General features: G+C 43.5%; 28 non-coding genes across 28 annotated transcripts; all 28 read right to left on the minus strand.

Annotated features, from left to right (window-relative positions):
- Positions 1–255: 255 nt before the first annotated feature.
- TRNAL-AAG (transfer RNA leucine (anticodon AAG)) lies at positions 256–338 on the minus strand. The gene has a single exon. It is a non-coding gene; the product is annotated as a tRNA-Leu (tRNA).
- A 191-nt stretch (positions 339–529) lies between these two features.
- TRNAL-CAG (transfer RNA leucine (anticodon CAG)) lies at positions 530–612 on the minus strand. Its single transcript has one exon. It is a non-coding gene; the product is annotated as a tRNA-Leu (tRNA).
- A 632-nt stretch (positions 613–1244) lies between these two features.
- On the minus strand, positions 1245–1327 carry TRNAL-UAG (transfer RNA leucine (anticodon UAG)). The gene has a single exon. It is a non-coding gene; the product is annotated as a tRNA-Leu (tRNA).
- Positions 1328–2351: 1024 nt separating this feature from the next.
- TRNAL-AAG (transfer RNA leucine (anticodon AAG)) lies at positions 2352–2434 on the minus strand. The gene has a single exon. It is a non-coding gene; the product is annotated as a tRNA-Leu (tRNA).
- Positions 2435–2625: 191 nt separating this feature from the next.
- TRNAL-CAG (transfer RNA leucine (anticodon CAG)) lies at positions 2626–2708 on the minus strand. Its single transcript has one exon. It is a non-coding gene; the product is annotated as a tRNA-Leu (tRNA).
- A 632-nt stretch (positions 2709–3340) lies between these two features.
- Positions 3341–3423, minus strand: TRNAL-UAG (transfer RNA leucine (anticodon UAG)). Its single transcript has one exon. It is a non-coding gene; the product is annotated as a tRNA-Leu (tRNA).
- Positions 3424–4448: 1025 nt separating this feature from the next.
- TRNAL-AAG (transfer RNA leucine (anticodon AAG)) lies at positions 4449–4531 on the minus strand. The gene has a single exon. It is a non-coding gene; the product is annotated as a tRNA-Leu (tRNA).
- A 906-nt stretch (positions 4532–5437) lies between these two features.
- TRNAL-UAG (transfer RNA leucine (anticodon UAG)) lies at positions 5438–5520 on the minus strand. The gene has a single exon. It is a non-coding gene; the product is annotated as a tRNA-Leu (tRNA).
- Positions 5521–6544: 1024 nt separating this feature from the next.
- Positions 6545–6627, minus strand: TRNAL-AAG (transfer RNA leucine (anticodon AAG)). The gene has a single exon. It is a non-coding gene; the product is annotated as a tRNA-Leu (tRNA).
- A 191-nt stretch (positions 6628–6818) lies between these two features.
- Positions 6819–6901, minus strand: TRNAL-CAG (transfer RNA leucine (anticodon CAG)). The gene has a single exon. It is a non-coding gene; the product is annotated as a tRNA-Leu (tRNA).
- Positions 6902–7533: 632 nt separating this feature from the next.
- On the minus strand, positions 7534–7616 carry TRNAL-UAG (transfer RNA leucine (anticodon UAG)). Its single transcript has one exon. It is a non-coding gene; the product is annotated as a tRNA-Leu (tRNA).
- A 1024-nt stretch (positions 7617–8640) lies between these two features.
- Positions 8641–8723, minus strand: TRNAL-AAG (transfer RNA leucine (anticodon AAG)). The gene has a single exon. It is a non-coding gene; the product is annotated as a tRNA-Leu (tRNA).
- A 191-nt stretch (positions 8724–8914) lies between these two features.
- On the minus strand, positions 8915–8997 carry TRNAL-CAG (transfer RNA leucine (anticodon CAG)). Its single transcript has one exon. It is a non-coding gene; the product is annotated as a tRNA-Leu (tRNA).
- A 632-nt stretch (positions 8998–9629) lies between these two features.
- On the minus strand, positions 9630–9712 carry TRNAL-UAG (transfer RNA leucine (anticodon UAG)). The gene has a single exon. It is a non-coding gene; the product is annotated as a tRNA-Leu (tRNA).
- Positions 9713–10736: 1024 nt separating this feature from the next.
- On the minus strand, positions 10737–10819 carry TRNAL-AAG (transfer RNA leucine (anticodon AAG)). The gene has a single exon. It is a non-coding gene; the product is annotated as a tRNA-Leu (tRNA).
- A 191-nt stretch (positions 10820–11010) lies between these two features.
- On the minus strand, positions 11011–11093 carry TRNAL-CAG (transfer RNA leucine (anticodon CAG)). Its single transcript has one exon. It is a non-coding gene; the product is annotated as a tRNA-Leu (tRNA).
- A 632-nt stretch (positions 11094–11725) lies between these two features.
- Positions 11726–11808, minus strand: TRNAL-UAG (transfer RNA leucine (anticodon UAG)). Its single transcript has one exon. It is a non-coding gene; the product is annotated as a tRNA-Leu (tRNA).
- Positions 11809–13106: 1298 nt separating this feature from the next.
- TRNAL-CAG (transfer RNA leucine (anticodon CAG)) lies at positions 13107–13189 on the minus strand. The gene has a single exon. It is a non-coding gene; the product is annotated as a tRNA-Leu (tRNA).
- A 632-nt stretch (positions 13190–13821) lies between these two features.
- Positions 13822–13904, minus strand: TRNAL-UAG (transfer RNA leucine (anticodon UAG)). Its single transcript has one exon. It is a non-coding gene; the product is annotated as a tRNA-Leu (tRNA).
- Positions 13905–14928: 1024 nt separating this feature from the next.
- TRNAL-AAG (transfer RNA leucine (anticodon AAG)) lies at positions 14929–15011 on the minus strand. The gene has a single exon. It is a non-coding gene; the product is annotated as a tRNA-Leu (tRNA).
- A 191-nt stretch (positions 15012–15202) lies between these two features.
- On the minus strand, positions 15203–15285 carry TRNAL-CAG (transfer RNA leucine (anticodon CAG)). The gene has a single exon. It is a non-coding gene; the product is annotated as a tRNA-Leu (tRNA).
- Positions 15286–15917: 632 nt separating this feature from the next.
- On the minus strand, positions 15918–16000 carry TRNAL-UAG (transfer RNA leucine (anticodon UAG)). Its single transcript has one exon. It is a non-coding gene; the product is annotated as a tRNA-Leu (tRNA).
- A 1024-nt stretch (positions 16001–17024) lies between these two features.
- TRNAL-AAG (transfer RNA leucine (anticodon AAG)) lies at positions 17025–17107 on the minus strand. Its single transcript has one exon. It is a non-coding gene; the product is annotated as a tRNA-Leu (tRNA).
- A 191-nt stretch (positions 17108–17298) lies between these two features.
- TRNAL-CAG (transfer RNA leucine (anticodon CAG)) lies at positions 17299–17381 on the minus strand. Its single transcript has one exon. It is a non-coding gene; the product is annotated as a tRNA-Leu (tRNA).
- Positions 17382–18013: 632 nt separating this feature from the next.
- TRNAL-UAG (transfer RNA leucine (anticodon UAG)) lies at positions 18014–18096 on the minus strand. The gene has a single exon. It is a non-coding gene; the product is annotated as a tRNA-Leu (tRNA).
- A 1024-nt stretch (positions 18097–19120) lies between these two features.
- On the minus strand, positions 19121–19203 carry TRNAL-AAG (transfer RNA leucine (anticodon AAG)). The gene has a single exon. It is a non-coding gene; the product is annotated as a tRNA-Leu (tRNA).
- Positions 19204–19394: 191 nt separating this feature from the next.
- TRNAL-CAG (transfer RNA leucine (anticodon CAG)) lies at positions 19395–19477 on the minus strand. Its single transcript has one exon. It is a non-coding gene; the product is annotated as a tRNA-Leu (tRNA).
- A 1747-nt stretch (positions 19478–21224) lies between these two features.
- On the minus strand, positions 21225–21307 carry TRNAL-AAG (transfer RNA leucine (anticodon AAG)). Its single transcript has one exon. It is a non-coding gene; the product is annotated as a tRNA-Leu (tRNA).
- Between the last annotated feature and the right edge of the window lie 297 nt (positions 21308–21604).

Consider the following 21604-nt stretch of genomic DNA (forward strand, 5'->3'; position numbering starts at 1 on the left):
ACTTATTGGAAACCAAAAATATCACAAGACTGAATGTAACCCATTTCATTAATAAAAGGGACTTTTTAAGCACCCCCCAAAAAACACATAAAACACCACGAGTGCTAGAAGAATATTATACGAGCTTGAAGACAGAATTGGGCAAATTAATTTGCAGTTGAAACTGAAGTTTGTTACTTATTCAGATATTATATGCACTGCCAATTTTTAGCTGAGATTCTAAAAGAACTCAGAGACAAAATGGACTTAAAGTTTTGTCAGAAGTGGGATTCGAACCCACGCCTCCAGGAGAGACTGCGGCCTTAACGCAGCGCCTTAGACCACTCGGCCATCCTGACCACATTTGCTTGATCATCTACAGAGAGGAAAAGATATTGTGAACCAAAAAAAACACACTACTTAGGTCATGAGTGGCTAGAGCAAGAAAAAAACTCACTGCACTTTTCCAAGTAGACAACCATATAAGCCCATGTGAGGGAAATGATCTGATTTTTTCTCTCCCAAGAAAAAAGTAGAGTAAACACACAATTGTCAGAAGTGGGATTTGAACCCACGCCTCCAGAAGAGACTGCGACCTGAACGCAGCGCCTTAGACCACTCGGCCATCCTAACTTGCATTTGTGGAACCTTCCACAGGCCAGACAGCCATGCAAGTGGGGTACCGAAAAGGCATGCCCTCAATTTATTTATCCTATTATAAGTACTTCCAACAGATCTTTGAACAATCCATAGAGAGCAGTACCTATGAAGAACTCTTTAGACCTTTAAGGCGTACAAAGAGAAAGTGCTATTAACCAGCCACTTGAAAGGCCCAAAGCTGCTTTGAAATTGAGTCAACAGCCACCTCTTGGCTAGCTAAAGCATATTCAACAAGGAATTTCAATGTCACAACATAGGGTGGAATACGCAAATCTAAGCAGCCCCTGATCACAGCCCTGAGGAAATTGCCGTAAGTGTGCTGGAGTCCAACTGTCTACCAGATGCTAGGCATTCTTCCATATTTGCATGGCCTGTCTGGCCAGGGCATACAAGAGCATGACTCTTCCAGATGAGCTCTTACATGGGTCCTATGCTCATATAGTAAGGACTGCACTTTGTCAGCAAGACTTTATACAACCGAAATATATGAGAAACCCCAGCTCTCTTGACTAGATGAGGACGGAATCACATCCCAGGTGAAGACCAACAGATGCAACTTCCATCAGATGTTAACCTGAAAAAGGAGATTACATCTCCAAAAGTCATGTCAGAAGTGGGATTCGAACCCACGCCTCCAGAGGAGACTGCGGCCTAAACACAGCGCCTTAGACCACTCGGCCATCCTGACAGTGCAGAGTCTTAAGAAATGTATAAAAGTCACTCAGAAATTTCTGCCTCCATGCAAGCCTGAAATAATTTAAACCTTCAAACACAAGGTGCAACTTTATGCACAGGACAATAAACACAGAAGATCACATGTGAAAGCATTTCATTTCACAGGTGTACAATTTTTATGCTTTTAAAATACCTCATACCTCTCACCAGCTATTTAGGGTCCTGTATCCTACTCACAAAATTACCTTGCCTGCGACCTCTCTCTCTACACAAACAACTACTGCACAGGAAGTAGGAAGGCAGAAGGTGGGGCATATTATGCAAATGTATGCTGTCATTGTGCCTTGCAGATTCATGCAGGATTTCTAGATCCTTGCTGGATACAAGATAGCAGACCTTGTTTCAGATCAACTGTCCCTAGCAGGGAACGTCTGAGCACATGCAGTCTTTTGCTCTCTAGCCCCTGGCCTGGGACTTACCCTCACTGGCTGAGGCGTGAATTTCTGCATACCAACGTTGCATAGATGGTACGTTTGTGGTCAGTTTGGGATGGGTGGGAGGTCAAAAGCAGGGAAAAGTATGTCGCCTTCACTTCTAGTCTCCTCTTCTAGGCCTACCTGCTGTTCACTCACTCTGTCTTTGTTTCATTCTCTCCTTCCTCAACACCCCTTCTCACTCACTCGCTCTATCACTTGTGCTCTTTCCCCTTGCTCTGCATTTCATAGTGGAAACATCTCTTGAATGGAGCATTAGAAAATGAGGTTACATAAAATTAACAATCTACTTATTGGAAACCAAAAATATCACAAGACTGAATGTAACCCATTTCATTAATAAAAGGGACTTTTTAAGCACCCCCCAAAAAACACATAAAACACCACGAGTGCTAGAAGAATATTATACGAGCTTGAAGACAGAATTGGGCAAATTAATTTGCAGTTGAAACTGAAGTTTGTTACTTATTCAGTTATTATATGCACTGCCAATTTTTAGCTGAGATTCTAAAAGAACTCAGAGACAAAATGGACTTAAAGTTTTGTCAGAAGTGGGATTCGAACCCACGCCTCCAGGAGAGACTGCGGCCTTAACGCAGCACCTTAGACCACTCGGCCATCCTGACCACATTTGCTTGATCATCTACAGAGAGGGAAAGATATTGTGAACCAAAAAAAGCACACAACTTAGGTCATGAGTGGCTAGAGCAAGAAAAAAACTCACTGCACTTTTCCAAGTAGACAACCATATAAGCCCATGTGAGGGAAATGATCTGATTTTTTCTCTCCCAAGAAAAAAGTAGAGTAAACACACAATTGTCAGAAGTGGGATTTGAACCCACGCCTCCAGAAGAGACTGCGACCTGAACGCAGCGCCTTAGACCACTCGGCCATCCTGACTTGCATTTGTGGATCCTTCCACAGGCCAGACAGCCATGCAAGTGGGGTACCGAAAAGGCATGCCCTCAATTTATTTATCCTATTATAAGTACTTCCAACAGATCTTTGAACAATCCATAGAGAGCAGTACCTATGAAGAACTCTTTAGACCTTTAAGGCGTACAAAGAGAAAGTGCTATTAACCAGCCACTTGAAAGGCCCAAAGCTGCTTTGAAATTGAGTCAACAGCCACCTCTTGGCTAGCTAAAGCAAATTCAACAAGGAATTTCAATGTCACAACATAGGGTGGAATACGCAAATCTAAGCAGCCCCTGATCACAGCCCTGAGGAAATTGCCGTAAGTGTGCTGGAGTCCAACTGTCTACCAGATGCTAGGCATTCTTCCATATTTGCATGGCCTGTCTGGCCAGGGCATACAAGAGCATGACTCTTCCAGATGAGCTCTTACATGGGTCCTATGCTCATATAGTAAGGACTGCACTTTGTCAGCAAGACTTTATACAACCGAAATATATGAGAAACCCCAGCTCTCTTGACTAGATGAGGACGGAATCACATCCCAGGTGAAGACCAACAGATGCAACTTCCATCAGATGTTAACCTGAAAAAGGAGATTACATCTCCAAAAGTCATGTCAGAAGTGGGATTCGAACCCACGCCTCCAGAGGAGACTGCGGCCTAAACACAGCGCCTTAGACCACTCGGCCATCCTGACAGTGCAGAGTCTTAAGAAATGTATAAAAGTCACTCAGAAATTTCTGCCTCCATGCAAGCCTGAAATAATTTAAACCTTCAAACACAAGGTGCAACTTTATGCACAGGACAATAAACACAGAAGATCACATGTGAAAGCATTTCATTTCACAGGTGTACAATTTTTATGCTTTTAGAATACCTCATACCTCTCACCAGCTATTTAGGGTCCTGTATCCTACTCACAAAATTACCTTGCCTGCGACCTCTCTCTCTACACAAACAACTATTGCACAGGAAGTAGGAAGGCAGAAGGTGGGGCATATTATGCAAATGTATGCTGTCATTGTGCCTTGCAGATTCATGCAGGATTTCTAGATCCTTGCTGGATACAAGAGAGCAGACCTTGTTTCAGATCAACTGTCCCTAGCAGGGAACGTCTGAGCACATGCAGTCTTTTGCTCTCTAGCCCCTGGCCTGGGACTTACCCTCACTGGCTGAGGCGTGAATTTCTGCATACCAACGTTGCATAGATGGTACGTTTGTGGTTGGTTTGGGATGGGTGGGAGGTCAAAAGCATGGAAAAGTATGTCGCCTTCACTTCTAGTCTCCTCTTCTAGGCCTACCTGCCGTTCACTCACTCTGTCTTTGTTTCATTCTCTCCTTCCTCAACACCCCTTCTCACTCACTCGCTCTATCACTTGTGCTCTTTCCCCTTGCTCTGCATTTCATAGTGGAAACATCTCTTGAATGGAGCATTAGAAAATGAGGTTACATAAAATTAACAATCTACTTATTGGAAACCAAAAATATCACAAGACTGAATGTAACCCATTTCATTAAAAAAAGGGACTTTTTAAGCACCCCCCAAAAAACACATAAAACACCACGAGTGCTAGAAGAATATTATACGAGCTTGAAGACAGAATTGGGCAAATTAATTTGCAGTTGAAACTGAAGTTTGTTACTTATTCAGATATTATATGCACTGCCAATTTTTTAGCTGAGATTCTAAAAGAACTCAGAGACAAAATGGACTTAAAGTTTTGTCAGAAGTGGGATTCGAACCCACGCCTCCAGGAGAGACTGCGGCCTTAACGCAGCGCCTTAGACCACTCGGCCATCCTGACCACATTTGCTTGATCATCTACAGAGAGGGAAAGATATTGTGAACCAAAAAAAGAACACATCTTAGGTCATGAGTGGCTAGAGCAAGAAAAAAACTCACTGCACTTTTCCAAGTAGACAACCATATAAGCCCATGTGAGGGAAATGATCAGATTTTTTCTCTCTCAAGAAAAAATTAGAGTAAACACACAATTGTCAGAAGTGTGATTTGAACCCACGCCTCCAGAAGAGACTGCGACCTGTACGCAGCGCCTTAGACCACTCGGCCATCCTGACTTGCATTTGTGGAACCTTCCACAGGCCAGACAGCCATGCAAGTGGGGTACCGAAAAGGCATGCCCTCAATTTATTTATCCTATTATAAGTACTTCCAACAGATCTTTGAGCAATCCATAGAGAGCAGTACCTATGAAGAACTCTTCAGACCTTTAAGGCGTACAAAGAGAAAGTGCTATTAACCAGCCACTTGAAAGGCCCAAAGCTGCTTTGAAATTGAGTCAACAGCCACCTCTTGGCTAGCTAAAGCAAATTCAACAAGGAATTTCAATGTCACAACATAGGGTGGAATACGCAAATCTAAGCAGCCCCTGATCACAGCCCTGAGGAAATTGCCGTAAGTGTGCTGGAGTCCAACTGTCTACCAGATGCTAGGCATTCTTCCATATTTGCATGGCCTGTCTGGCCAGGGCATACAAGAGCATGACTCTTCCAGATGAGCTCTTACATGGGTCCTATGCTCATATAGTAAGGACTGCACTTTGTCAGCAAGACTTTATACAACCGAAATATATGAGAAACCCCAGCTCTCTTGACTAGATGAGGACGGAATCACATCCTAGGTGAAGACCAACAGATGCAACTTCCATCAGATGTTAAACTGAAAAAGGAGATTACATCTCCAAAAGTCATGTCAGAAGTGGGATTCGAACCCACGCCTCCAGAGGAGACTGCGGCCTAAACACAGCGCCTTAGACCACTCGGCCATCCTGACAGTGCAGAGTCTTAAGAAATGTATAAAAGTCACTCAGAAATTTCTGCCTCCATGCAAGCCTGAAATAATTTAAACCTTCAAACACAAGGTGCAACTTTATGCACAGGACAATAAACACAGAAGATCACATGTGAAAGCATTTCATTTCACAGGTGTACAATTTTTATGCTTTTAGAATACCTCATACCTCTCACCAGCTATTTAGGGTCCTGTATCCTACTCACAAAATTACCTTGCCTGCGACCTCTCTCTCTACACAAACAACTACTGCACAGGAAGTAGGAAGGCAGAAGGTGGGGCATATTATGCAAATGTATGCTGTCATTGTGCCTTGCAGATTCATGCAGGATTTCTAGATCCTTGCTGGATACAAGAGAGCAGACCTTGTTTCAGATCAACTGTCCCTAGCAGGGAACGTCTGAGCACATGCAGTCTTTTGCTCTCTAGCCCCTGGCCTGGGACTTACCCTCACTGGCTGAGGCGTGAATTTCTGCATACCAACGTTGCATAGATGGTACGTTTGTGGTCGGTTTGGGATGGGTGGGAGGTCAAAAGCAGGGAAAAGTATGTCGCCTTCACTTCTAGTCTCCTCTTCTAGGCCTACCTGCCGTTCACTCACTCTGTCTTTGTTTCATTCTCTCCTTCCTCAACACACCTTCTCACTCACTCGCTCTATCACTTGTGCTCTTTCCCCTTGCTCTGCATTTCATAGTGGAAACATCTCTTGAATGGAGCATTAGAAAATGAGGTTACATAAAATTAACAATCTACTTATTGGAAACCAAAAATATCACAAGACTGAATGTAACCCATTTCATTAATAAAAGGGACTTTTTAAGCACCCCCCAAAAAACACATAAAACACCACGAGTGCTATAAGAATATTATACGAGCTTGAAGACAGAATTGGGCAAATTAATTTGCAGTTGAAACTGAAGTTTGTTACTTATTCAGATATTATATGCACTGCCAATTTTTAGCTGAGATTCTAAAAGAACTCAGAGACAAAATGGACTTAAAGTTTTGTCAGAAGTGGGATTCGAACCCACGCCTCCAGGAGAGACTGCGGCCTTAACGCAGCGCCTTAGACCACTCGGCCATCCTGACCACATTTGCTTGATCATCTACAGAGAGGAAAAGATATTGTGAACCAAAAAAAACACACAACTTAGGTCATGAGTGGCTAGAGCAAGAAAAAAACTCACTGCACTTTTCCAAGTAGACAACCATATAAGCCCATGTGAGGGAAATGATCTGATTTTTTCTCTCCCAAGAAAAAAGTAGAGTAAACACACAATTGTCAGAAGTGGGATTTGAACCCACGCCTCCAGAAGAGACTGCGACCTGAACGCAGCGCCTTAGACCACTCGGCCATCCTGACTTGCATTTGTGGAACCTTCCACAGGCCAGACAGCCATGCAAGTGGGGTACCGAAAAGGCATGCCCTCAATTTATTTATCCTATTATAAGTACTTCCAACAGATCTTTGAACAATCCATAGAGATCAGTACCTATGAAGAACTCTGTAGACCTTTAAGGCGTACAAAGAGAAAGTGCTATTAACCAGCCACTTGAAAGGCCCAAAGCTGCTTTGAAATTGAGTCAACAGCCACCTCTTGGCTAGCTAAAGCAAATTCAACAAGGAATTTCAATGTCACAACATAGGGTGGAATACGCAAATCTAAGCAGCCCCTGATCACAGCCCTGAGGAAATTGCCGTAAGTGTGCTGGAGTCCAACTGTCTACCAGATGCTAGGCATTCTTCCATATTTGCATGGCCTGTCTGGCCAGGGCATACAAGAGCATGACTCTTCCAGATGAGCTCTTACATGGGTCCTATGCTCATATAGTAAGGACTGCACTTTGTCAGCAAGACTTTATACAACCGAAATATATGAGAAACCCCAGCTCTCTTGACTAGATGAGGACGGAATCACATCCCAGGTGAAGACCAACAGATGCAACTTCCATCAGATGTTAACCTGAAAAAGGAGATTACATCTCCAAAAGTCATGTCAGAAGTGGGATTCGAACCCACGCCTCCAGAGGAGACTGCGGCCTAAACACAGCGCCTTAGACCACTCGGCCATCCTGACAGTGCAGAGTCTTAAGAAATGTATAAAAGTCACTCAGAAATTTCTGCCTCCATGCAAGCCTGAAATAATTTAAACCTTCAAACACAAGGTGCAACTTTATGCACAGGACAATAAACACAGAAGATCACATGTGAAAGCATTTCATTTCACAGGTGTACAATTTTTATGCTTTTAAAATACCTCATACCTCTCACCAGCTATTTAGGGTCCTGTATCCTACTCACAAAATTACCTTGCCTGCGACCTCTCTCTCTACACAAACAACTACTGCACAGGAAGTAGGAAGGCAGAAGGTGGGGCATATTATGCAAATGTATGCTGTCATTGTGCCTTGCAGATTCATGCAGGATTTCTAGATCCTTGCTGGATACAAGAGAGCAGACCTTGTTTCAGATCAACTGTCCCTAGCAGGGAACGTCTGAGCACATGCAGTCTTTTGCTCTCTAGCCCCTGGCCTGGGACTTACCCTCACTGGCTGAGGCGTGAATTTCTGCATACCAACGTTGCATAGATGGTACGTTTGTGGTCGGTTTGGGATGGGTGGGAGGTCAAAAGCATGGAAAAGTATGTCGCCTGCACTTCTAGTCTCCTCTTCTAGGCCTACCTGCCGTTCACTCACTCTGTCTTTGTTTCATTCTCTCCTTCCTCAACACCCCTTCTCACTCACTCGCTCTATCACTTGTGCTCTTTCCCCTTGCTCTGCATTTCATAGTGGAAACATCTCTTGAATGGAGCATTAGAAAATGAGGTTACATAAAATTAACAATCTACTTATTGGAAACCAAAAATATCAAAAGACTGAATGTAACCCATTTCATTAATAAAAGGGACTTTTTAAGCACCCCCCAAAAAACACATAAAACACCACGAGTGCTAGAAGAATATTATACGAGCTTGAAGACAGAATTGGGCAAATTAATTTGCAGTTGAAACTGAAGTTTGTTACTTATTCAGATATTATATGCACTGCCAATTTTTAGCTGAGATTCTAAAAGAACTCAGAGACAAAATGGACTTAAAGTTTTGTCAGAAGTGGGATTCGAACCCACGCCTCCAGGAGAGACTGCGGCCTTAATGCAGCGCCTTAGACCACTCGGCCATCCTGACCACATTTGCTTGATCATCTACAGAGAGGGAAAGATATTGTGAACCAAAAAAAGCACACAACTTAGGTCATGAGTGGCTAGAGCAAGAAAAAAACTCACTGCACTTTTCCAAGTAGACAACCATATAAGCCCATGTGAGGGAAATGATCTGATTATTTCTCTCCCAAGAAAAAAGTAGAGTAAACACACAATTGTCAGAAGTGGGATTTGAACCCACGCCTCCAGAAGAGACTGCGACCTGAACGCAGCGCCTTAGACCACTCGGCCATCCTGACTTGCATTTGTGGAACCTTCCACAGGCCAGACAGCCATGCAAGTGGGGTACCGAAAATGCATGCCCTCAATTTATTTATCCTATTATAAGTACTTCCAACAGATCTTTGAACAATCCATAGAGAGCAGTACCTATGAAGAACTCTTTAGACCTTTAAGGCGTACAAAGAGAAAGTGCTATTAACCAGCCACTTGAAAGGCCCAAAGCTGCTTTGAAATTGAGTCAACAGCCACCTCTTGGCTAGCTAAAGCAAATTCAACAAGGAATTTCAATGTCACAACATAGGGTGGAATACGCAAATCTAAGCAGCCCCTGATCACAGCCCTGAGGAAATTGCCGTAAGTGTGCTGGAGTCCAACTGTCTACCAGATGCTAGGCATTCTTCCATATTTGCATGGCCTGTCTGGCCAGGGCATACAAGAGCATGACTCTTCCAGATGAGCTCTTACATGGGTCCTATGCTCATATAGTAAGGACTGCACTTTGTCAGCAAGACTTTATACAACCGAAATATATGAGAAACCCCAGCTCTCTTGACTAGATGAGGACGGAATCACATCCCAGGTGAAGACCAACAGATGCAACTTCCATCAGATGTTAACCTGAAAAAGGAGATTACATCTCCAAAAGTCATGTCAGAAGTGGGATTCGAACCCACGCCTCCAGAGGAGACTGCGGCCTAAACACAGCGCCTTAGACCACTCGGCCATCCTGACAGTGCAGAGTCTTAAGAAATGTATAAAAGTCACTCAGAAATTTCTGCCTCCATGCAAGCCTGAAATAATTTAAACCTTCAAACACAAGGTGCAACTTTATGCACAGGTCAATAAACACAGAAGATCACATGTGAAAGCATTTCATTTCACAGGTGTACAATTTTTATGCTTTTAAAATACCTCATACCTCTCACCAGCTATTTAGGGTCCTGTATCCTACTCACAAAATTACCTTGCCTGCGACCTCTCTCTCTACACAAACAACTACTGCACAGGAAGTAGGAAGGCAGAAGGTGGGGCATATTATGCAAATGTATGCTGTCATTGTGCCTTGCAGATTCATGCAGGATTTCTAGATCCTTGCTGGATACAAGAGAGCAGACCTTGTTTCAGATCAACTGTCCCTAGCAGGGAACGTCTGAGCACATGCAGTCTTTTGCTCTCTAGCCCCTGGCCTGGGACTTACCCTCACTGGCTGAGGCGTGAATTTCTGCATACCAACGTTGCATAGATGGTACGTTTGTGGTCAGTTTGGGATGGGTGGGAGGTCAAAAGCAGGGAAAAGTATGTCGCCTTCACTTCTAGTCTCCTCTTCTAGGCCTACCTGCTGTTCACTCACTCTGTCTTTGTTTCATTCTCTCCTTCCTCAACACCCCTTCTCACTCACTCGCTCTATCACTTGTGCTCTTTCCCCTTGCTCTGCATTTCATAGTGGAAACATCTCTTGAATGGAGCATTAGAAAATGAGGTTACATAAAATTAACAATCTACTTATTGGAAACCAAAAATATCACAAGACTGAATGTAACCCATTTCATTAATAAAAGGGACTTTTTAAGCACCCCCCAAAAAACACATAAAACACCACGAGTGCTAGAAGAATATTATACGAGCTTGAAGACAGAATTGGGCAAATTAATTTGCAGTTGAAACTGAAGTTTGTTACTTATTCAGTTATTATATGCACTGCCAATTTTTAGCTGAGATTCTAAAAGAACTCAGAGACAAAATGGACTTAAAGTTTTGTCAGAAGTGGGATTCGAACCCACGCCTCCAGGAGAGACTGCGGCCTTAACGCAGCGCCTTAGACCACTCGGCCATCCTGACCACATTTGCTTGATCATCTACAGAGAGGGAAAGATATTGTGAACCAAAAAAAGCACACAACTTAGGTCATGAGTGGCTAGAGCAAGAAAAAAACTCACTGCACTTTTCCAAGTAGACAACCATATAAGCCCATGTGAGGGAAATGATCAGATTTTTTCTCTCCCAAGAAAAAAGTAGAGTAAACACACAATTGTCAGAAGTGGGATTTGAACCCACGCCTCCATAAGAGACTGCGACCTGAACGCAGCGCCTTAGACCACTCGGCCATCCTGACTTGCATTTGTGGATCCTTCCACAGGCCAGACAGCCATGCAAGTGGGGTACCGAAAAGGCATACCCTCAATTTATTTATCCTATTATAAGTACTTCCAACAGATCTTTGAACAATCCATAGAGAGCAGTACCTATGAAGAACTCTTTAGACCTTTAAGGCGTACAAAGAGAAAGTGCTATTAACCAGCCACTTGAAAGGCCCAAAGCTGCTTTGAAATTGAGTCAACAGCCACCTCTTGGCTAGCTAAAGCAAATTCAACAAGGAATTTCAATGTCACAACATAGGGTGGAATACGCAAATCTAAGCAGCCCTTGATCACAGCCCTGAGGAAATTGCCGTAAGTGTGCTGGAGTCCAACTGTCTACCAGATGCTAGGCATTCTTCCATATTTGCATGGCCTGTCTGGCCAGGGCATACAAGAGCATGACTCTTCCAGATGAGCTCTTACATGGGTCCTATGCTCATATAGTAAGGACTGCACTTTGTCAGCAAGACTTTATACAACCGAAATATATGAGAAACCCCAGCTCTCTTGACTAGATGAGGACGGAATCACATCCCAGGTGAAGACCAACAGATGCAACTTCCATCAGATGTTAACCTGAAAAAGGAGATTACATCTCCAAAAGTCATGTCAGAAGTGGGATTCGAACCCACGCCTCCAGAGGAGACTGCGGCCTAAACACAGCGCCTTAGACCACTCGGCCATCCTGACAGTGCAGAGTCTTAAGAAATGTATAAAAGTCACTCAGAAATTTCTGCCTCCATGCAAGCCTGAAATAATTTAAACCTTCAAACACAAGGTGCAACTTTATGCACAGGACAATAAACACAGAAGATCACATGTGAAAGCATTTCATTTCACAGGTGTACAATTTTTATGCTTTTAGAATACCTCATACCTCTCACCAGCTATTTAGGGTCCTGTATCCTACTCACAAAATTACCTTGCCTGCGACCTCTCTCTCTACACAAACAACTACTGCACAGGAAGTAGGAAGGCAGAAGGTGGGGCATATTATGCAAATGTATGCTGTCATTGTGCCTTGCAGATTCATGCAGGATTTCTAGATCCTTGCTGGATACAAGAGAGCAGACCTTGTTTCAGATCAACTGTCCCTAGCAGGGAACATCTGAGCACATGCAGTCTTTTGCTCTCTAGCCCCTGGCCTGGGACTTACCCTCACTGGCTGAGGCGTGAATTTCTGCATACCAACGTTGCATAGATGGTACGTTTGTGGTCGGTTTGGGATGGGTGGGAGGTCAAAAGCAGGGAAAAGTATGTCGCCTTCACTTCTAGTCTCCTCTTCTAGGCCTACCTGCCGTTCACTCACTCTGTCTTTGTTTCATTCTCTCCTTCCTCAACACCCCTTCTCACTCACTCGCTCTATCACTTGTGCTCTTTCCCCTTGCTCTGCATTTCATAGTGGAAACATCTCTTGAATGGAGCATTAGAAAATGAGGTTACATAAAATTAACAATCTACTTATTGGAAACCAAAAATATCACAAGACTGAATGTAACCCATTTCATTAATAAAAGGGACTTTTTAAGCACCCCCCAAAAAACACATAAAACACCACGAGTGCTAGAAGAATATTATACGAGCTTGAAGACAGAATTGGGCAAATTAATTTGCAGTTGAAACTGAAGTTTGTTACTTATTCAGATATTATATGCACTGCCAATTTTTAGCTGAGATTCTAAAAGAACTCAGAGACAAAATGGACTTAAAGTTTTGTCAGAAGTGGGATTCGAACCCACGCCTCCAGGAGAGACTGCGGCCTTAACACACCGCCTTAGACCACTCGGCCATCCTGACCACATTTGCTTGGTCATCTACAGAGAGGAAAAGATATTGTGAACCAAAAAAAACACACAACTTAGGTCATGAGTGGCTAGAGCAAGAAAAAAACTCACTGCACTTTTCCAAGTAGACAACCATATAAGCCCATGTGAGGGAAATGATCAGATTTTTTCTCTCCCAAGAAAAAAGTAGAGTAAACACACAATTGTCAGAAGTGGGATTTGAACCCACGCCTCCAGAAGAGACTGCGACCTGAACGCAGCGCCTTAGACCACTCGGCCATCCTGACTTGCATTTGTGGAACCTTCCACAGGCCAGACAGCCATGCAAGTGGGGTACCGAAAAGGCATGCCCTCAATTTATTTATCCTATTATAAGTACTTCCAACAGATCTTTGAACAATCCATAGAGAGCAGTACCTATGAAGAACTCTTTAGACCTTTAAGGCGTACAAAGAGAAAGTGCTATTAACCAGCCACTTGAAAGGTCCAAAGCTGCTTTGAAATTGAGTCAACAGCCACCTCTTGGCTAGCTAAAGCAAATTCAACAAGGAATTTCAATGTCACAACATAGGGTGGAATACGCAAATCTAAGCAGCCCCTGATCACAGCCCTGAGGAAATTGCCGTAAGTGTGCTGGAGTCCAACTGTCTACCAGATGCTAGGCATTCTTCCATATTTGCATGGCCTGTCTGGCCAGGGCATACAAGAGCATGACTCTTCCAGATGAGCTCTTACATGGGTCCTATGCTCATATAGTAAGGACTGCACTTTGTCAGCAAGACTTTATACAACCGAAATATATGAGAAACCCCAGCTCTCTTGACTAGATGAGGACGGAATCACATCCCAGGTGAAGACCAACAGATGCAACTTCCATCAGATGTTAACCTGAAAAAGGAGATTACATCTCCAAAAGTCATGTCAGAAGTGGGATTCGAACCCACGCCTCCAGAGGAGACTGCGGCCTAAACACAGCGCCTTAGACCACTCGGCCATCCTGACAGTGCAGAGTCTTAAGAAATGTATAAAAGTCACTCAGAAATTTCTGCCTCCATGCAAGCCTGAAATAATTTAAACCTTCAAACACAAGGTGCAACTTTATGCACAGGACAATAAACACAGAAGATCACATGTGAAAGCATTTCATTTCACAGGTGTACAATTTGTATGCTTTTAAAATACCTCATACCTCTCACCAGCTATTTAGGGTCCTGTATCCTACTCACAAAATTACCTTGCCTGCGACCTCTCTCTCTACACAAACAACTACTGCACAGGAAGTAGGAAGGCAGAAGGTGGGGCATATTATGCAAATGTATGCTGTCATTGTGCCTTGCAGATTCATGCAGGATTTCTAGATCCTTGCTGGATACAAGAGAGCAGACCTTGTTTCAGATCAACTGTCCCTAGCAGGGAACGTCTGAGCACATGCAGTCTTTTGCTCTCTAGCCCCTGGCCTGGGACTTACCCTCACTGGCTGAGGCGTGAATTTCTGCATACCAACGTTGCATAGATGGTACGTTTGTGGTCGGTTTGGGATGGGTGGGAGGTCAAAAGCATGGAAAAGTATGTCGCCTTCACTTCTAGTCTCCTCTTCTAGGCCTACCTGCCGTTCACTCACTCTGTCTTTGTTTCATTCTCTCCTTCCTCAACACCCCTTCTCACTCACTCGCTCTATCACTTGTGCTCTTTCCCCTTGCTCTGCATTTCATAGTGGAAACATCTCTTGAATGGAGCATTAGAAAATGAGGTTACATAAAATTAACAATCTACTTATTGGAAACCAAAAATATCACAAGACTGAATGTAACCCATTTCATTAATAAAAGGGACTTTTTAAGCACCCCTCAAAAAACACATAAAACACCACGAGTGCTAGAAGAATATTATACGAGCTTGAAGACAGAATTGGGCAAATTTATTTGCAGTTGAAACTGAAGTTTGTTACTTATTCAGATATTATATGCACTGCCAATTTTTAGCTGAGATTCTAAAAGAACTCAGAGACAAAATGGACTTAAAGTTTTGTCAGAAGTGGGATTCGAACCCACGCCTCCAGGAGAGACTGCGGCCTTAATGCAGCGCCTTAGACCACTCGGCCATCCTGACCACATTTGCTTGATCATCTACAGAGAGGGAAAGATATTGTGAACCAAAAAAAGGACACAACTTAGGTCATGAGTGGCTAGAGCAAGAAAAAAACTCACTGCACTTTTCCAAGTAGACAACCATATAAGCCCATGTGAGGGAAATGATCTGATTATTTCTCTCCCAAGAAAAAAGTAGAGTAAACACACAATTGTCAGAAGTGGGATTTGAACCCACGCCTCCAGAAGAGACTGCGACCTGAACGCAGCGCCTTAGACCACTCAGCCATCCTGACTTGCATTTGTGGAACCTTCCACAGGCCAGACAGCCATGCAAGTGGGGTACCGAAAAGGCATGCCCTCAATTTATTTATCCTATTATAAGTACTTCCAACAGATCTTTGAACAATCCATAGAGAGCAGTACCTATGAAGAACTCTTTAGACCTTTAAGGCGTACAAAGAGAAAGTGCTATTAACCAGCCACTTGAAAGGCCCAAAGCTGCTTTGAAATTGAGTCAACAGCCACCTCTTGTCTAGCTAAAGCAAATTCAACAAGGAATTTCAATGTCACAACATAGGGTGGAATACGCAAATCTAAGCAGCCCCTGATCACAGCCCTGAGGAAATTGCCGTAAGTATGCTGGAGTCCAACTGTCTACCAGATGCTAGGCATTCTTCCATATTTGCATGGCCTGTCTGGCCAGGGCATACAAGAGCATGACTCTTCCAGATGAGCTCTTACATGGGTCCTATGCTCATATAGTAAGGACTGCACTTTGTCAGCAAGACTTTATACAACCGAAATATATGAGAAACCCCAGCTCTCTTGACTAGATGAGGACGGAATCACATCCCAGGTGAAGACCAACAGATGCAACTTCCATCAGATGTTAACCTGAAAAAGGAGATTACATCTCCAAAAGTCATGTCAGAAGTGGGATTCGAACCCACGCCTCCAGAGGAGACTGCGGCCTAAACACAGCGCCTTAGACCACTCGGCCATCCTGACAGTGCAGAGTCTTAAGAAATGTATAAAAGTCACTCAGAAATTTCTGCCTCCATGCAAGCCTGAAATAATTTAAACCTTCAAACACAAGGTGCAACTTTATGCACAGGACAATAAACACAGAAGATCACATGTGAAAGCATTTCATTTCACAGGTGTACAATTTGTATGCTTTTAAAATACCTCATACCTCTCACCAGCTATTTAGGGTCCTGTATCCTACTCACAAAATTACCTTGCCTGCGACCTCTCTCTCTACACAAACAACTACTGCACAGGAAGTAGGAAGGCAGAAGGTGGGGCATATTATGCAAATGTATGCTGTCATTGTGCCTTGCAGATTCATGCAGGATTTCTAGATCCTTGCTGGATACAAGAGAGCAGACCTTGTTTCAGATCAACTGTCCCTAGCAGGGAACGTCTGAGCACATGCAGTCTTTTGCTCTCTAGCCCCTGGCCTGGGACTTACCCTCACTGGCTGAGGCGTGAATTTCTGCATACCAACGTTGCATAGATGGTACGTTTGTGGTCGGTTTGGGATGGGTGGGAGGTCAAAAGCATGGAAAAGTATGTCGCCTTCACTTCTAGTCTCCTCTTCTAGGCCTACCTGCCGTTCACTCACTCTGTCTTTGTTTCATTCTCTCCTTCCTCAACACCCCTTCTCACTCACTCGCTCTATCACTTGTGCTCTTTCCCCTTGCTCTGCATTTCATAGTGGAAACATCTCTTGAATGGAGCATTAGAAAATGAGGTTACATAAAATTAACAATCTACTTAATGGAAACCAAAAATATCACAAGACTGAATGTAACCCATTTCATTAATAAAAGGGACTTTTTAAGCACCCCCCAAAAAACACATAAAACACCACGAGTGCTAGAAGAATATTATACGAGCTTGAAGACAGAATTGGGCAAATTTATTTGCAGTTGAAACTGAAGTTTGTTACTTATTCAGATATTATATGCATTGCCAATTTTTAGCTGAGATTCTAAAAGAACTCAGAGACAAAATGGACTTAAAGTTTTGTCAGAAGTGGGGTTCGAACCCACGCCTCCAGGAGAGACTGCGGCCTTAATGCAGCGCCTTAGACCACTCGGCCATCCTGACCACATTTGCTTGATCATCTACAGAGAGGGAAAGATATTGTGAACCAAAAAAAGCACACAACTTAGGTCATGAGTGGCTAGAGCAAGAAAAAAACTCACTGCACTTTTCCAAGTAGACAACCATATAAGCCCATGTGAGGGAAATGATCTGATTATTTCTCTCCCAAGAAAAAAGTAGAGTAAACACACAATTGTCAGAAGTGGGATTTGAACCCACGCCTCCAGAAGAGACTGCGACCTGAACGCAGCGCCTTAGACCACTCGGCCATCCTGACTTGCATTTGTGGAACCTTCCACAGGCCAGACAGCCATGCAAGTGGGGTACCGAAAAGGCATGCCCTCAATTTATTTATCCTATTATAAGTACTTCCAACAGATCTTTGAACAATCCATAGAGAGCAGTACCTATGAAGAACTCTTTAGAACTTTAAGGCGTACAAAGAGAAAGTGCTATTAACCAGCCACTTGAAAGGCCCAAAGCTGCTTTGAAATTGAGTCAACAGCCACCTCTTGGCTAGCTAAAGCAAATTCAACAAGGAATTTCAATGTCACAACATAGGGTGGAATACGCAAATCTAAGCAGCCCCTGATCACAGCCCTGAGGAAATTGCCGTAAGTATGCTGGAGTCCAACTGTCTACCAGATGCTAGGCATTCTTCCATATTTGCATGGCCTGTCTGGCCAGGGCATATAAGAGCATGACTCTTCCAGATGAGCTCTTACATGGGTCCTATGCTCATATAGTAAGGACTGCACTTTGTCAGCAAGACTTTATACAACCGAAATATATGAGAAACCCCAGCTCTCTTGACTAGATGAGGACGGAATCACATCCCAGGTGAAGACCAACAGATGCAACTTCCATCAGATGTTAACCTGAAAAAGGAGATTACATCTCCAAAAGTCATGTCAGAAGTGGGATTCGAACCCATGCCTCCAGAGGAGACTGCGGCCTAAACACAGCGCCTTAGACCACTCGGCCATCCTGACAGTGCAGAGTCTTAAGAAATGTATAAAAGTCACTCAGAAATTTCTGCCTCCATGCAAGCCTGAAATAATTTAAACCTTCAAACACAAGGTGCAACTTTATGCACAGGACAATAAACACAGAAGATCACATGTGAAAGCATTTCATTTCACAGGTGTACAATTTGTATGCTTTTAAAATACCTCATACCTCTCACCAGCTATTTAGGGTCCTGTATCCTACTCACAAAATTACCTTGCCTGCGACCTCTCTCTCTACACAAACAACTACTGCACAGGAAGTAGGAAGGCAGAAGGTGGGGCATATTATGCAAATGTATGCTGTCATTGTGCCTTGCAGATTCATGCAGGATTTCTAGATCCTTGCTGGATACAAGAGAGCAGACCTTGTTTCAGATCAACTGTCCCTAGCAGGGAACGTCTGAGCACATGCAGTCTTTTGCTCTCTAGCCCCTGGCCTGGGACTTACCCTCACTGGCTGAGGCGTGAATTTCTGCATACCAACGTTGCATAGATGGTACGTTTGTGGTCGGTTTGGGATGGGTGGGAGGTCAAAAGCATGGAAAAGTATGTCGCCTTCACTTCTAGTCTCCTCTTCTAGGCCTACCTGCCATTCACTCACTCTGTCTTTGTTTCATTCTCTCCTTCCTCAACACCCCTTCTCACTCACTCGCTCTATCACTTGTGCTCTTTCCCCTTGCTCTGCATTTCATAGTGGAAACATCTCTTGAATGGAGCATTAGAAAATGAGGTTACATAAAATTAACAATCTACTTATTGGAAACCAAAAATATCACAAGACTGAATGTAACCCATTTCATTAATAAAAGGGACTTTTTAAGCACCCCCCAAAAAACACATAAAACACCACGAGTGCTAGAAGAATATTATACGAGGTTGAAGACAGAATTGGGCAAATTAATTTGCAGTTGAAACTGAAGTTTGTTACTTATTCAGATATTATATGCACTGCCAATTTTTAGCTGAGATTCTAAAAGAACTCAGAGACAAAATGGACTTAAAGTTTTGTCAGAAGTGGGATTCGAACCCACGCCTCCAGGAGAGACTGCGGCCTTAACGCAGCGCCTTAGACCACTCGGCCATCCTGACCACATTTGCTTGATCATCTACAGAGAGGGAAAGATATTGTGAACCAAAAAAAGCACACATCTTGGGTCATGAGTGGCTAGAGCAAGAAAAAAACTCACTGCACTTTTCCAAGTAGACAACCATATAAGCCCATGTGAGGAAAATTATCAGATTTTTTCTCTCTCAAGAAGAAAGTAGAGTAAACACACAATTGTCAGAAGTGGGATTTGAACCCACGCCTCCAGAAGAGACTGCGACCTGAACGCAGCGCCTTAGACCACTCGGCCATCCTGACTTGCATTTGTGGAACCTTCCACAGGCCAGACAGCCATGCAAGTGGGGTACCGAAAAGGCATGCCCTCAATTTATTTATCCTATTATAAGTACTTCCAACAGATCTTTGAACAATCCATAGAGAGCAGTACCTATGAAGAACTCTTTAGACCTTTAAGGCGTACAAAGAGAAAGTGCTATTAACCAGCCACTTGAAAGGCCCAAAGCTGCTTTGAAATTGAGTCAACAGCCACCTCTTGGCTAGCTAAAGCAAATTCAACAAGGAATTTCAATGTCACAACATAGGGTGGAATACGCAAATCTAAGCAGCCCCTGATCACAGCCCTGAGGAAATTGCCGTAAGTGTGCTGGAGTCCAACTGTCTACCAGATGCTAGGCATTCTTCCATATTTGCATGGCCTGTCTGGCCAGGGCATACAAGAGCATGACTCTTCCAGATGAGCTCTTACATGGGTCCTATGCTCATATAGTAAGGACTGCACTTTGTCAGCAAGACTTTATACAACCGAAATATATGAGAAACCCCAGCTCTCTTGACTAGATGAGGACGGAATCACATCCTAGGTGAAAACCAACAGATGCAACTTCCATCAGATGTTAAACTGAAAAAGGAGATTACATCTCCAAAAGTCATGTCAGAAGTGGGATTCGAACCCACGCCTCCAGAGGAGACTGCGGCCTAAACACAGTGCCTTAGACCACTCGGCCACTCGGCCATCCTGACAGTGCAGAGTCTTAAGAAATGTATAAAAGTCACTCAGAAATTTCTGCCTCCATGCAAGCCTGAAATAATTTAAACCTTCAAACACAAGGTGCAACTTTATGCACAGGACAATAAACACAGAAGATCACATGTGAAAGCATTTCATTTCACAGGTGTACAATTTTTATGCTTTTAGAATACCTCATACCTCTCACCAGCTATTTAGGGTCCTGTATCCTACTCACAAAATTACCTTGCCTGCGACCTCTCTCTCTACACATACAACTACTGCACAGGAAGTAGGAAGGCAGAAGGTGGGGCATATTATGCAAATGTATGCTGTCATTGTGCCTTGCAGATTCATGCAGGATTTCTAGATCCTTGCTGGATACAAGAGAGCAGACCTTGTTTCAGATCAACTGTCCCTAGCAGGGAACGTCTGAGCACATGCAGTCTTTTGCTCTCTAGCCCCTGGCCTGGGACTTACCCTCACTGGCTGAGGCGTGAATTTCTGCATACCAACGTTGCATAGATGGTACGTTTGTGGTCAGTTTGGGATGGGTGGGAGGTCAAAAGCAGGGAAAAGTATGTCGCCTTCACTTCTAGTCTCCTCTTCTAGGCCTACCTGCCGTTCACTCACTCTGTCTTTGTTTCATTCTCTCCTTCCTCAACACCCCTTCTCACTCACTCGCTCTATCACTTGTGCTCTTTCCCCTTGCTCTGCATTTCATAGTGGAAACATCTCTTGAATGGAGCATTAGAAAATGAGGTTACATAAAATTAACAATCTACTTATTGGAAACCAAAAATATCACAAGACTGAATGTAACCCATTTCATTAATAAAAGGGACTTTTTAAGCACCCCCCAAAAAACACATAAAACACCACGAGTGCTAGAAGAATATTATACGAGCTTGAAGACAGAATTGGGCAAATTTATTTGCAGTTGAAACTGAAGTTTGTTACTTATTCAGATATTATATGCACTGCCAATTTTTAGCTGAGATTCTAAAAGAACTCAGAGACAAAATGGACTTAAAGTTTTGTCAGAAGTGGGATTCGAACCCACGCCTCCAGGAGAGACTGCGGCCTTAACGCAGCGCCTTAGACCACTCGGCCATCCTGACCACATTTGCGTGATCATCTACAGAGAGGGAAAGATATTGTGAACCAAAAAAAGCACACATCTTGGGTCATGAGTGGCTAGAGCAAGAAAAAAACTCACTGCACTTTTCCAAGTAGACAACCATATAAGCCCATGTGAGGAAAATTATCAGATTTTTTCTCTCTCAAGAAGAAAGTAGAGTAAACACACAATTGTCAGAAGTGGGATTTGAACCTACGCCTCCAGAAGAGACTGCGACCTGAACGCAGCGCCTTAGACCACTCGGCCATCCTGACTTGCATTTGTGGAACCTTCCACA

The sequence above is a fragment of the Lissotriton vulgaris genome, chromosome 8, assembly GCF_964263255.1.
Source record: "Lissotriton vulgaris chromosome 8, aLisVul1.2, whole genome shotgun sequence".
NCBI classification, from domain to species: domain Eukaryota; kingdom Metazoa; phylum Chordata; class Amphibia; order Caudata; family Salamandridae; genus Lissotriton; species Lissotriton vulgaris.